Source organism: Elephas maximus, chromosome 1 (genome assembly GCF_024166365.1).
Source record: "Elephas maximus indicus isolate mEleMax1 chromosome 1, mEleMax1 primary haplotype, whole genome shotgun sequence".
NCBI classification, from domain to species: domain Eukaryota; kingdom Metazoa; phylum Chordata; class Mammalia; order Proboscidea; family Elephantidae; genus Elephas; species Elephas maximus.
Window position 1 is genome coordinate 230,169,722 of NC_064819.1, and position 13,193 is coordinate 230,182,914.

The 13,193-nt window shown below is 40.4% G+C and overlaps 1 protein-coding gene across 1 annotated transcript in view; it reads left to right on the top strand.

Annotated features, from left to right (window-relative positions):
- Positions 1-13,193, top strand: part of SNX9 (sorting nexin 9) — a 124,639-nt gene that overhangs the window by 65,344 nt on the left and 46,102 nt on the right. The gene's annotated exons all lie outside the window — the stretch shown is intronic.

The window sequence follows — 13,193 nt, forward strand, 5'->3', positions numbered from 1 at the left end:
CATGATATGTGCACGGACCCCAGAAGTTGCAAATCCCCTCTCAGGGGAGGGCGTGGGAGGAAGAGGAGGGATACTATTGCCAAGATGTTGGTCTAACAGGAGACACATTCTCTGGCCTCAGGCACAGTGTTTAACACTCAGAGCTGTAATTCCCTCACCTTGCAGGGTAGAGCAACCTGTGTGAAAAACCCAAAACCAAACCCGCTGCCATTGAGTCCGTTCTGACTCACAGCAACCCTATAGGACAGAGTGGAACTGCCCCATAGGGCTTCCAAGGATCACCTGTTGGAATCGAACTGCTGACCTTTTAGTTAGCAGCCATAGCACCTAAGCGCTGCGCCACCAGGGTTTCCATGTCTGTAAAAGTGGGTAGCAAACGTAGGCACTCGGCATCTGCTACTGTTACTGCATCGCATCAGGGAAACTCAGAATAGTGGGATCATTTGAGAAAAATAATTATTAATTCATCCTCTTAGCAGTTAAAATTCGACTAGTGTAGGTGAATTTGCCTAGTTCAATTATTGCTTAATGATTATCCAGAGTTAGTTTCAAGAAGAAGATTGAGAATGTGGATATTAAAATGTTATTGCTAACATATATCTTTAGATGAATGGACTTTAAAGCATATTATTTCTTGGTATTTTTAAACTACTTGAAAGGTTTTAAATGATCTTAAACCCGATAACCGTAACACTTATATCATTTGCTTACAGAATGTCTCTGTTAGATCTTAACCCTCCAAGAATTTATCAAAGTACTGTTGCAGTATATTAACTACAGATTTTATGCATTTTAAAATACTTTTTGTAGACATCCTGAATTAACAAATTAGTCTGATCCAGATAATTTAAAATTCAGGGTCAAGGTGATATCATAGTTGAACTTTTTCCTGTATTTGTTACACTCTAATACTTAAGAACATTGGTCAGTTAAAGATTGTTCATTATAAAGTGTGAGGAAATAATAGTTACACACTACTTGAAGTTTTACCAAAGACTCTCAACCTGAACACTAATGACATTTGGGGCTCGGTGAGTCCTCACTGTGGGGATCTGTCCTGTGCATTAGAGAGCGGTTAATAGCATCCTTGGCCTCCACCCGGAAGTGCCAGCAGCACCCAGTGGTTGGAGACAGCCAGTAAGGCCTCCAGATATTGCCAGATGTCCCCTGGGGGGCACAGTCAACCCAGCTGAGATTCACTGGGTTATACAAAAACATCAGTGAAATGAACATGCCTAAGTACAGGCCAGTAGTTTTATTAAAGGGGATTATAATGAGGTGATCATAGACTACGTGAAGGAAACAAAAGATAGAAATACCCATCTTGTTTTAATTCAGGGGACCTACTTCAGCCGTTATCTCAGGATAGGCTGAGGCAGTGTAGCTGATGATCACAAATTTAAAACCAGGTTCAAATCCTGTACTTTGGTGAAGTAGATTTCCTCTGTGTTTAAAAGTAGAAATATAAACTAATTAGTGTAAGTCTAACTTTTTTTCGTCTAGGTTATCGAGAAGGAAATGTAACCAACTTTTTATAAAAAAAAAAAATAAGTTGGACTTTACTAACCCAGTCTAACATTAAATCTAATGAAATCCTTTGAAAAGAAAATGAACTGAAACCAGACTACAAAATACAGGAAACATGACCATAATTAATTAATTTGAGCATTTGAATTTAATTTAAGTCAAAAATAATTTTAACAGCCGTTGGTGATCTCTCTTATCCGGGATGTGAGAAAATTCTGAATAGTCCAGGATTATGGTACATGTTATAAATACCATGGAAGATGTCGTGATTAAGGTCCCAGATGGCCATTACGAACTGGTAGCTTTTAAGGATTACGCTTTCAGGTTTGCCCGTTCCTTCATCTTCTGAACGTCAAGGAGGAAATGTTATTTTTGTGCCAAGGATATACTTGGGATTTCCCGGTTACTCCAACATCGTGCTCCATCGCAGGTGACAGTGTGGCATTGCAGGCACATGTGTCAGGGAAGCCCCGTCAGGCTGTGCAAGGTGCCCCCACCCCCACGCCCACACCTCTCCTCAGTGCTGCTCACTGCGCAGGCTTCTCACCCAGCATCCGCTCGTCTTCTCAGCATCAGGCGTTTTCCACCTGGCTTTCCTCCCACACCGGCAGGTTCAAGGGCCACATTCAGCTACTGGTTGTCCAACTGTCCGACTCTTGCATTTTTCTTCTCAATCATATCTTTAAAAAAAAAGTCCTTCCTTGAATTTTGAGGCTGCTGTCTTCATATGGGAGGCCTGGTGGCACAGTAGTTAAGAGCTCAGGGTGCTAACCAAAAGGTCGGCAGTTTGAATCCACCAGCCACTCCTTGGAAACCCTATGGAGCAGTTCTGCTGTGTCCTATAGGTCGTGAGTTGGAATCGACTTGATGGCAATGGGTTTGATTTGGTTTTTTGGGTGTCTTTATTTGCGCCTTCTTTGACTTTGTATTTTTCTTTGACTTTGACTTTGTACTACATTTCAAAGTAATTAGTTCATAAATTTATAACTTAATATGTAAAATAGCACTACCTTTTGCTTTTCTTAAAACTTCTAGTTTCAGGTTGCTTGGGTTACCATGTGTTGTAGTCTTACTGAGCAACCACAGTGCTAAGTGGAGTAGTTGGTGCGGAGCTAGAGGAAATGGGTACATTCCTTCAATGACCCAATATGACTTTTGTCCTTTAATAGTATATGAAACAATCCTTTATCATTAAAAAACATAGTCAGGGTCCTTTGGTGGCTCAGATGGTTAAGCGCTGGACCACTGATTGCAAGGTTAGCAGAATAGAACTGCTGTCATAGAGTTTTCAAGGCTGTGACCTTTTTTGGAAGCAGTTTGCCAGGCCTTACTTCCGAGGTGCCTCTGGCTTTGAACTATCCTCAATCCACGTACTCTTTTTCAGTTCCGCCTCTCTCCCTGTTCCACCCTTTCTAACCATGTAGGTGATTTCCTTTTAAATGTCTCTCTGAACTTGAATTTTCTCTTCAGCTTGGCCAGTTTCTGCCTCCTTACCCAGCAGCTCTGTCTGCACGCCTCCTTTGTATCTCAGTGTTGGCACAGGCAGAATCTCTCATTATTTCCCCCATAGAGCTAGCTTCTCATCCTGACTTCCCAGGTTCTGTTTTTCTGAAATGCTACTTGTTTCTGTGTCCTTGTTTCATTCCACTTTCAAAGCCTAACTGAGTGCCACTGTGAGCCACGGCTATTGCTCAGGGTGCCCTGCATCCTGTCAGTGTGGAAGGCAGGAGAGAGACTGAGACCCTGTTCTCGTTCATCCCGCTCTTGGGCCTCCTCCTCCCTTGAAAGGCAGCATCACTTGGTTGCCAGGGGCGTGGGCTCCAGAGCCAGAGGGCCAGATTTTAGTCCTAGAGCTCACGCTTTCTTGAGACTCAGGGTAAGGTTAAATAGCCTCCTTGTGCTTCCATTTCCTCATCTGTAAAACCTCATAGGACTGTTGGAAAGAGTAAGTGAGAAAATAATTCTAAAATATTTAGTACAGTACTTAGTACTTAGTAAGGATTTAATAATTGTCCATTGTTGTTATCTTACATGCCATTGCTTCAAAATAAGACAATAAATATGTCAATTCTCTGCTCAAGAAACTTTAGGAACCACTTCTTCCTTACTGAAATAAGTATCCCTGTTCTACATGTCACGAGAAAGAACTGTTCCAGGAGGTAGTCAGTATCCTATTAGAGTTGTGCTAGCAGACACTGAACGGCTGCTTGGTAGGGAAATTGTAGAAGGAATTCATCTGAATTTAAGGTTGGTCTGGATACTTTTCCAACCTCACTAATATTTGTCTGATTCCTCAGTGTGGCCCCAGCCTTATCCTGATACATGTTTTAGGCAGCAGCCAAAGAGCTGTCCCCCCATGTTATCCCACCTTTGCATCTTTGGCTCTCTCTTAGAGTGATAGAATGACTCCTTCCATCTTTCAGAAAAGGTTTCCCACCCCTCAGGGTTCAGCCCAAGTGTGACATGTTTTTATAGAGCCTTGTTTTGGTTCTTTTTCCATCTTCTGGATTCTCTTAGTACTGTTTGTGGCTTGTGTGTTACGTATCACTAATTATATTTATTTATTTATTTATTTATTTATTTGTGTGTGTGTGTCCTTTCAGTGAAAGTTTACAACTCATTAGTTTCTCATACAAAAATTTATGCGTACATTGTTATGTAATGGTAGTCATTCTCCCTGTAATGTGACAGCAGACTGCCCCCTTGCACCCCAGATTTCCCATGTCCATTCAACCAGCTCCTGTCCCTTTCTGCCTTCTCATCTCGCCTCTGGACAGGAGCTGCCCAGTTAGTCTCATGTATCTACTTGAGCTAAGAAGCACACTCTTAACCAGTATCATTTTATGTCATATAGTCCAGTCTAATCTTTGTCTGAAGAGTTGGTTTCGAGAATGGTTTTAGTTCTGGCTTAACAGAGAGTCTGGGGGCCATGTCTTCTGGGGTCCCTCCAGTCTCAGTCAGACTATTAAGTCTGGTCTTTTTACTAGAATTTGAGTTCTGCATTCCACTTTTCTCATGCTCCATCAGGGACTCTCTGTTGATGTATCACAAGTTATATTACCCAGCTTTCACTCTACCATCTGATAAGTTACCCAGTCAAAAACAGTTCCAGGCGGGGCCGAGATGGCTGACTAGGTAGAAGCTACCTCGGATCCCTCTTGCGACAAAGACTCGGAAAAAACAAATGAATCGATCACATGCATGACAATCTACGAACGCTGACCATCAAACACAGATCTAAAGAGTTGACCTGAGTGACAGAGACTCAGCGCAAGCAGGCTGCACGCTGACGCGGCTAACGAGAGAACGAGCAACCACAGTGAAGCAGTGACTGTTTTCGGAGCCTGGAGCCAGCGTCCCAGTCAGAAAACCTTGGAACCGGGCTTTGGACTGGACACAGGGGAGCTGAGCACGGCATCCTGAGATGGCGCAAACACGGGACGCAGCCCTAGCCCCCAGAAGTGACCTCGGGGGAAGCCCAGCCAGTGCACGCAGGCAGCACAGCAACGTGGCTGACAGGAGGAGAGGTCACCAGGAGGTAGCGACTGGTTTTGGAGCCTGGAGTGTGGTGTCCCAGCCAGGGAACCTTGGTGCTGGGCTTTGGGCTGGGAGCTGAGGAACTGACCATGGCTTCTGAGACAGCACAAGCACAGGACACGGACCTGACCCTTGGGGGCAATCTCGACCCAGCCAGCATGCACAGGCTATACACCCCTCAGGAATCTCAGATAAAACAGTCATCACCAAGCAAGATAAGTAACTTTGTCTGTATTCCTGGGTGCTACTCTCTCCTATCTATCTGATCCCTCCCCTCCCCTTCCCAGGCAGCTTCATTAACATTGGAATTTCCTGGGCCAGAGAGTGAAGTGCTCTGTGTTTTTTTTTTTTTTTTTTTTTTGTCTTTTCGTAACCCATTCTCCTGGCCTGAGAGAAGCAGCTACAAAAAACCCAGGGACCAAAAATCCTTCCTTGACTTCCCGAAATTGGAATACAAATACAGAACCAGCTCCAGCCAAGCATATGAGATCCACAGTCTTGGGCTTTCATCCCTTGAGGGAACAAGGTGGCTCTTATAATGCAAAGGCAATTCTGATAGTGATCTGACTGTAATTGTCCTAGGGGATTACTGGAAAGACAAGTTTCCCAGGTCTGATACCTCTACCTATTAAACAGAGCCCTCACTGACCCACAACTGAGGGCTGAAGCTCCACCCAAGCCACCTAGCCTCCTGCCATAGGGGTCTGAGAATAGTGACACCTACCAATCTGTAGAGGTACATGCGTTGGGTGCCTAAGGTACAGCTGCAGAGCCCACCCACCAAAGTGCTTTAGGAATAGAGACACACCTACCTCACTGGCACTTGGGGGAAGCCTGTCAGCATCCTGCCCCACCCTGGAGTGTGACCCCCCGCTGCTACTAGAATTGGGTGCACACAACTATCATCACTAGTCCTCTAAGTGAATAGGTGACAGTCTACACCACACACTTGGCGACCCACAAACAGATTCTACTCAAGAATAGTGAATGGACTCTTAGGCTTATATATCTGGTAACAGCCCAAACCAGCTGGTAATAGGACATAAGTGATTCAAAGGCTACAACAATCAAGACAGCGCAATCTAGTAGCCCATCTAAGTATATTGAAAGAAAACAAAACAAGGTAAAATTCAGTGAGCAAATATAAAATAAAATAAATCATTACAATATCTAATTAGTGGCTCGGAGACAGCAGTCGACATCAAACCACATAAAGAAGCAGACCATGATTGCTTCTACAACTCCCCAAATTAAAGAATCAAAATCTTTCCCAAATGAAGATACAATCCTGGAATTGCCAGATGCAGAATATGAAAAAACTAATTTACAGAATGCTTCAAGACATCAGCGATGACCTCATAAATGAAATAAGGCAATCTACAGAAAAAGCCAAGGAACACACTGATAAAGCAGTTGAAGAAATCAAAAACGTTATTCAAGAACATAGTGGAAAAATTAATAAGTTGCAAGAATCCATAGAGAGACAGCATCCAGAAATCCAAAAGATTAACAGTAAAATTACAGAATTAGACAACGCAATAGGAAGTCAGAGGAGCAGAATCGAGGAATTGGAATGCACAGTGGGGGAGTTGGAGGATAAGGCAATTGACACCAATAGAGTTGAAGAAAAATCAGATAAAAGAATTAAAAAAAATGAAGAAACCCTAAGAATCATGTGGGACTCTATCAAGAAGAATAACTTGCGTGTGATTGGAGTTCCAGAACAGGGAGGGATAACAGAAAATACAGAGAGAATAGTTGAAGATCTGTTGGCAGAAAACTTCCCTGACATCATGAAAGATGAAAGGATATCTATCCAAGATGCTCATCGAACCCCATATGAGATTGATCCAAAAAGAAAATCACCAAGACATATTACCATCAAACTTGCCAAAACCAAAGGTAAAGAGAAAATTTTAAAAGCAGCCAGGGAGAAAAGAAAAGTCACCTACAAAGGAGAATCAATAAGAGTAAGTTCAGACTACTCAGCGGAAACCATGCAGGCAAGAAGGCGATGGGATGACATATATAGAGCACTGAAGGAGAAAAACTGCCAGACAAGGATCATATAACCAGCAAAACTCTCTCTCAAATATGAAGGTGAAATTAAAACATTTACAGATAAACACAAGCTTAGAGAATTTGTAAAAACCAAACCAAAGCTACAAGAAATACTAAAGGAAATTGTTTGGTCAGAAAATCAATAATATCAGATACCAACACAACACAAGGTCACAGAACAGAACATCCTGATATCAACTCAAATAGGGAAATCACAAAAACAAATTAAGATTAATTTTAAAAAGAAAAAAATACTCAAAACAGGGAATCATTGAAGTCATTTTGTAAAAGATCACAATAATCAAAAAGAGGGACTAAATACAGGAGGCATAGAACTGCCATATGGAGAGGAAAACAAGGCAATATAGGACGATACAAGTTAGGTTTTTACTTAGAAAAATAGGGGTAAATATTAAGGTAACCACAAAGAGGTCTAACAATTCCATAATTCAAAATAAAAACCAAGAAAAACATAACGACTCAGCAAACATAAATTCAACTACTATGAAAATGAGGAACACACAATTTGCAAAGAAAAACGTCTCAGCACAAAAAAGAAAGTGGAAAAATGAAATTGTCAACAACACACACAAAAAGGCATCAAAATGACAGCACTAAACACTGGAAGTCCTATCCTTGTCCGAAAATGGTGTGTTGAAGTCTGTAATTACACTGAATGTAAAGGGACTAAATACACCAATAAAGAGACAGAGAGTCTCAGACTGGATAAAGAAACACGATCCGTCTACATGCTGCCTACAAGAGACACACCTTAGGCTTAGAGACACAAACAAACTAAAACTCAAAGGATGGAAAAAAATATATCAAGCAAACAACAATCGAAAAACAGCAGGAGTAGCAATATTAATTTCTGACAAAATAGACTTTAAAGGATAAAGAAGGACAGTACATAATGATTACAGGGACAATTGACCAGGAAAATATAACCATATTAAATATTTATGCACCCAATGACAGGGCTGCAAGATACATAAAACAAACTTTAACAGAACTGAAAAGTGAGATAGACACCTCCACAATTATAGCAGGAGACTTCAACACACCATTTTTGGAGAAGGATAGGACTTCCAGTAAGAAGCTCACGGAAGACCTAATTGCTACAATCAACCAACTTGACCTCATAGACTTATACAGAACACTCCACCCCACAGCTGCAAAGTATCCTTTTTTTTCTAGTGCACATGGAACATTCTCTAGAATAGATCACATATTAGGTCATAAAATAAACCTTTGCAGAATCCAAAACTTCGAAATATTACAAAGCGTCTTCTCAGACCACAAGGCCATAAAAGTGGAAATCAATAACAGAAAAATCAGGGAAAAGAAATCAAATACTTGGAAACTGAACAATACCCTGTTCAAAAAAGACTGGGTTATAGAAGACATTAAGGAGGGAATGAACAAATTCATAGAATGCAATGAGAATGAAAACACTTCCTATGAAAACCTCTGGGACACAGCAAAAGCAGTGCTCAGAGGTCAGTTTATATCGATAAATGCACACATTCATAAAGAAGAAAGAGCCAAAATCAGAGAACTGTCCGTATAACTTGAACAAATAGAAAGTGAGCAACAAAAGAATCCATCAGGCACCAGAAGAAAACAAATAATAAAAATTGGAGCTGAACTAAATGAATTAGAGAACAGAAAAACAGTTGAAAGAATTAACAAAGCCAAAAGCTGGTTCTTTGAAAAAATTAACAAAATTGATAAACCATTGGCCAGACTGACTAAAGAAGTACAGAAAAGGAAACAAATAACCCAAATAAGAAACGAGATAGGCCATATCATGACAGACCCAACTGAAATTAAAAGAATCATATCAGATTATTACAAAAAATCATACTCTAACAAATTTGCAAACCTAGAAGAAATACTTGAATTCCTAGAAAAACACTACCTACCTAAACTGACACAATCAGAAGTAGAACAACTAAATAGACCCATAACAAAAAAAGAGATTGAAAAGGTAATCAAAAAACTCCCAACAAAAAAAAAAGCCCTGGCCCGGTCGGCTTCACTGCAGAGTTCTACCAAACTGTCAGAGAAGAGTTAACACCACTACTGCTAAAGCTATTTCAAAGCATAGAAAATGATGGAATACTACCTAACTCATTCTATGAAGCCACCATATCCCTGATACCAAAACAAGGTAAAAAAACACCACAAAAAAAGAAAATTACAGACCTATATCCCTCATGAACATAGATGCAAAACTCCTCAACAAAATTCTAGCCAATAGAATTCAACAACATATCAAAAAAAATAATCCAGCACGACCAAGTTGGATTTATACCAGGTATGCGTGGGTTTTTATGCAAAGTTGGTTTAATATTAGAAAAACCATTAATGTAATCCACCATATAAATAAAACGAAAGACAAAAACCACATGATCTTATCAATTGATGCAGAAAAGGCATTTGACAAAGTCCAACACCCATTCATGATAAAAACTCTCAGCAAAATAGGAATTGGAGGAAAATTCCTCAACATAATAAAGGGCATCTATACAAAGCCAACAGCCAACATCATTCTAAATGGAGAGAGCCTGAAAGCATTTCCCTTGAGAACGGGAACCAGACAAGGATGCCCTTTATCACCGCTCTTATTCAGCATTGTGCTAGAGGTCCTAGCCAGAGCAATTAGGCTAGACAAAGAAATAAAGGGCATTCGGATTGGCAAGGAGGAAGTAAAATTATCTCTATTCGCAGATGACATGATCTTATACACAGAAAACCCTAAGGAATCCTCAAGAAAACTACTGAAAGTAATAGAAGAGTTTGGCAGAGTCTCAGGTTATAAGATAAACATACAAAAATCACTTGGATTCCTCTACATCAACAAAAAGAACATCAAAGAGGAAATCATCAAATCAATACCATTCACAGTAGCCCCCAAGAAGATAAAGTACTTAGGAATAAATCACCAAAGATGTAAAAGACCTATACAAAGAAAACTACAAAGTACTAGTGCAAGAAACTAAAAGAGACCTGCATAAGTGGAAAAACATGCCTTACTCATGGATAGGAAGACTTAACATAGTAAAAATGTCTATCCTACCAAAAGCCATCTATACGTACAACGCATTTCCGATCCAAATTCCAATGACATTTTTTAATGTGATGGAGAAACAAATCACCAACTTCATATGGAAGGGAAAGAAGCCCCGGATAAGTAAAGCATTACTGAAAAAGAAGAAGAAAGTGGGAGGCCTCACTCTACCTGATTTTAGAACATATTATATAGCCACAGTAGTCAAAACAGCCTGGTACTGGTACAACAACAGGCACATAGACCAATGGAACAGAATTGAGAACCCAGATGTAAATCCGTCCACATATGAGCAGCTGATACTTGACAAAGGCCCAGTGTCAGTTAATTGGGGAAAAGATAGCCTTTTTAACAAACGGTGCTGGCATAACTGGATATCTATTTGCAAAAAAATGAAACAGGACCCATACCTCACACCATGCACAAAAACTAACTCCAAGTGGATCAAAGACCTAAACATAAACACTAAAACGATAAAGATCATGGAAGAAAAAATAGGGACGTTAGGAGCCCTAATACAAGGCATAAACAGAATACCAAACATTACTAAAAATGACAAAGAGAAACCCGATAACTGGGAGCTCCTAAAAATCAAACACCTATGCTCATCTAAAGACTTCACCAAAAGAGTAAAAAGACCACCTACAGATTGGGAAAGAATTTTGAGCTATGACATCTCTGACCAGCGCCTGATCTCTAAAATCTATATGATTCTGTTAAAACTCAACCACAAAAAGACAACCCAATCAAAAAGCCGGCAAAGGATATGAACATGCAGTTCACTAAAGAGGATATTCAGGCATCTAACAGATACATGAGAAAAATGCTCTCGATCATTAGCCATTAGAGAAATGCAAATTAAAACTACGATGAGAGTCCATCTCACTCCAACAAGGCTGGCATTAATCCAAAAAACACAAAATAGTAAATGTTGGAGAGGCTGCAGAGAGATTGGAACTCTTATACACTGCTGGTGGGAATGTTAAATGGTACAACCACTTTGGAAATCTATCCGGCGATTTCTTAAAAAGTTAGAAATAGACCTACCATACAACCCAGGAATCCCACTCCTCAGAATATACCCTAGAGAAATAAGAGCCTTTACCTGAACAGATATATGCACACCCATGTTTATTGCAGCACTGTTTACAATAGCAAAAAGTTGGAAGCAACCAAGGTGTCCATCAACGGATGAATGGTTAAATAAATCGTGGTATATTCACACAATGGAACACTACGCATCGATAAAGAACAGTGACGAATCTGTGAAACATTTCATAACATGGAGGAACCTGGAAGGCATTATGCTGAGTAAAATTAGTCAGAGGCAAAAGGACAAATATTGTAAAAGACCACTATTATAAGATCTTGAGAAATAGTATAAACTGAGAAGAACACATACTTTTGTGGTTATGAGCGGGGGAGGGAGGGAGGGAGGGTGGGAGAGGGTTATATACTGATTAGTTAGTAAATAAGAACTACTTTAGGTGAAGGGAAGGACAATACTCAATACAGGGAAGGTCAGCTCAACTGGACTGGACCAAAAGCAAAGAAGTTTCTGGGATAAACTGAATGCTTCAAAGGTCAGCGGAGCAAGGGCGGGGATTTGGGGACTATGGCTTAAGGGGACTTCTAAGTCAGTCGGCAAAATAAATTCTGTTATGAAAACATTCTGTATCCCACTTTGAAGTGTGGCATCTGGGGTCTTAAATGCTTACAAGTGACCATCTAAGATGCATCAATGGGTCTCAACCCACCTGGATCAAAGGAAAATGAAGAACACCAAGCTCACATGATAACTATGAGCGCAAGAGACAGAAAGAGCCGTGTGAACTAGAGACTTACATCATCCTGAGATCAGAAGAACTAGATGGTGCCCAGCCACAACCGATGACTGCCCTGACAGGGAACACAACAGAGAACCCGTGAGGGAGCAGGAGAACAGTGTGGTGTAGACCCCAAATTCTCGTAAAAAGACCAGACTTAATGGTCTGACTGAGACTAGAAGAATCCCTGCGGTCATGGTCCCCAAACCTTCTGTTGGCCCAGGACAGGAACCCTTCCCGAAGACAACTCATCAGACTTGGAAGGGACTGGACAATGGATTGGAGAGAGATGCTGATGAAGAGTGAGCTACTTGTATCAGGTGGACACTTGAGACTGTGTTAGCATCTCCTGTCTGGAGGGGAGATAGGAGGGTAGAGAGGGTTAGAAACTGGCAAAACGGTCACGAAAGGAGTGACTGGAAGGAGGGAGCGGGCTGACTCGTTAGGGGGAGAGTAAATGGGAGTATGGAGTAAGGTGTATATAAGTTTATATGTGAGAGACTGACTTGATTTGTAAACTTTCACTTAAAGCACAATAAAAATTATTAAAAAAAAAAAAAAAAAAAAACAGTTCCATCCCTTACAGAAAATCCTCTGGCATCGTTCATTTTTTTTTTAACAGCTTGGGTGTTAAACAAATGCTTGAAGTTAAGTGGGTATTTAGAGATACAGTACCCTTTTATTATGCAGAGGTTTTCTTTTTTTTTTAATAATTTATTACTGTTTTTGTTGTTGTTGAGACTATGCACAGTAGAACATACACCAATTCAACAGTTCCTCCATGTACACTTGGGTGACACTGACTACATTCTTCAAGTTGTGCAGCCGTCCTCGCATTCCTTTCCTGAATTATTCCTCCCCAACTATTAGCAGAGATTTTCACCCTAATGGTATTTGTTATAAAGGAATTCTTATTGGCTAAGGGATGAGGAAGGCAATAGAAGTTTATGTTAGAACTACATTTTGCTTCCCCATTTCTCAAAAAAGTCTGTTTTTAGGCCAATTTAAGGGCATTTTTTAGTCCATTTAAAAATAAATTGAAAGAAACCTTCCCAAGGAAATTAAATTTGCTTTTTATTTCATCATCTCAAGTCTTAAATGCCTTAGATTTCTCGTAAGTGCTCACTGATAGTTCCTCTTTACAAAACCCTTTATTGAAAAGGGTCTTT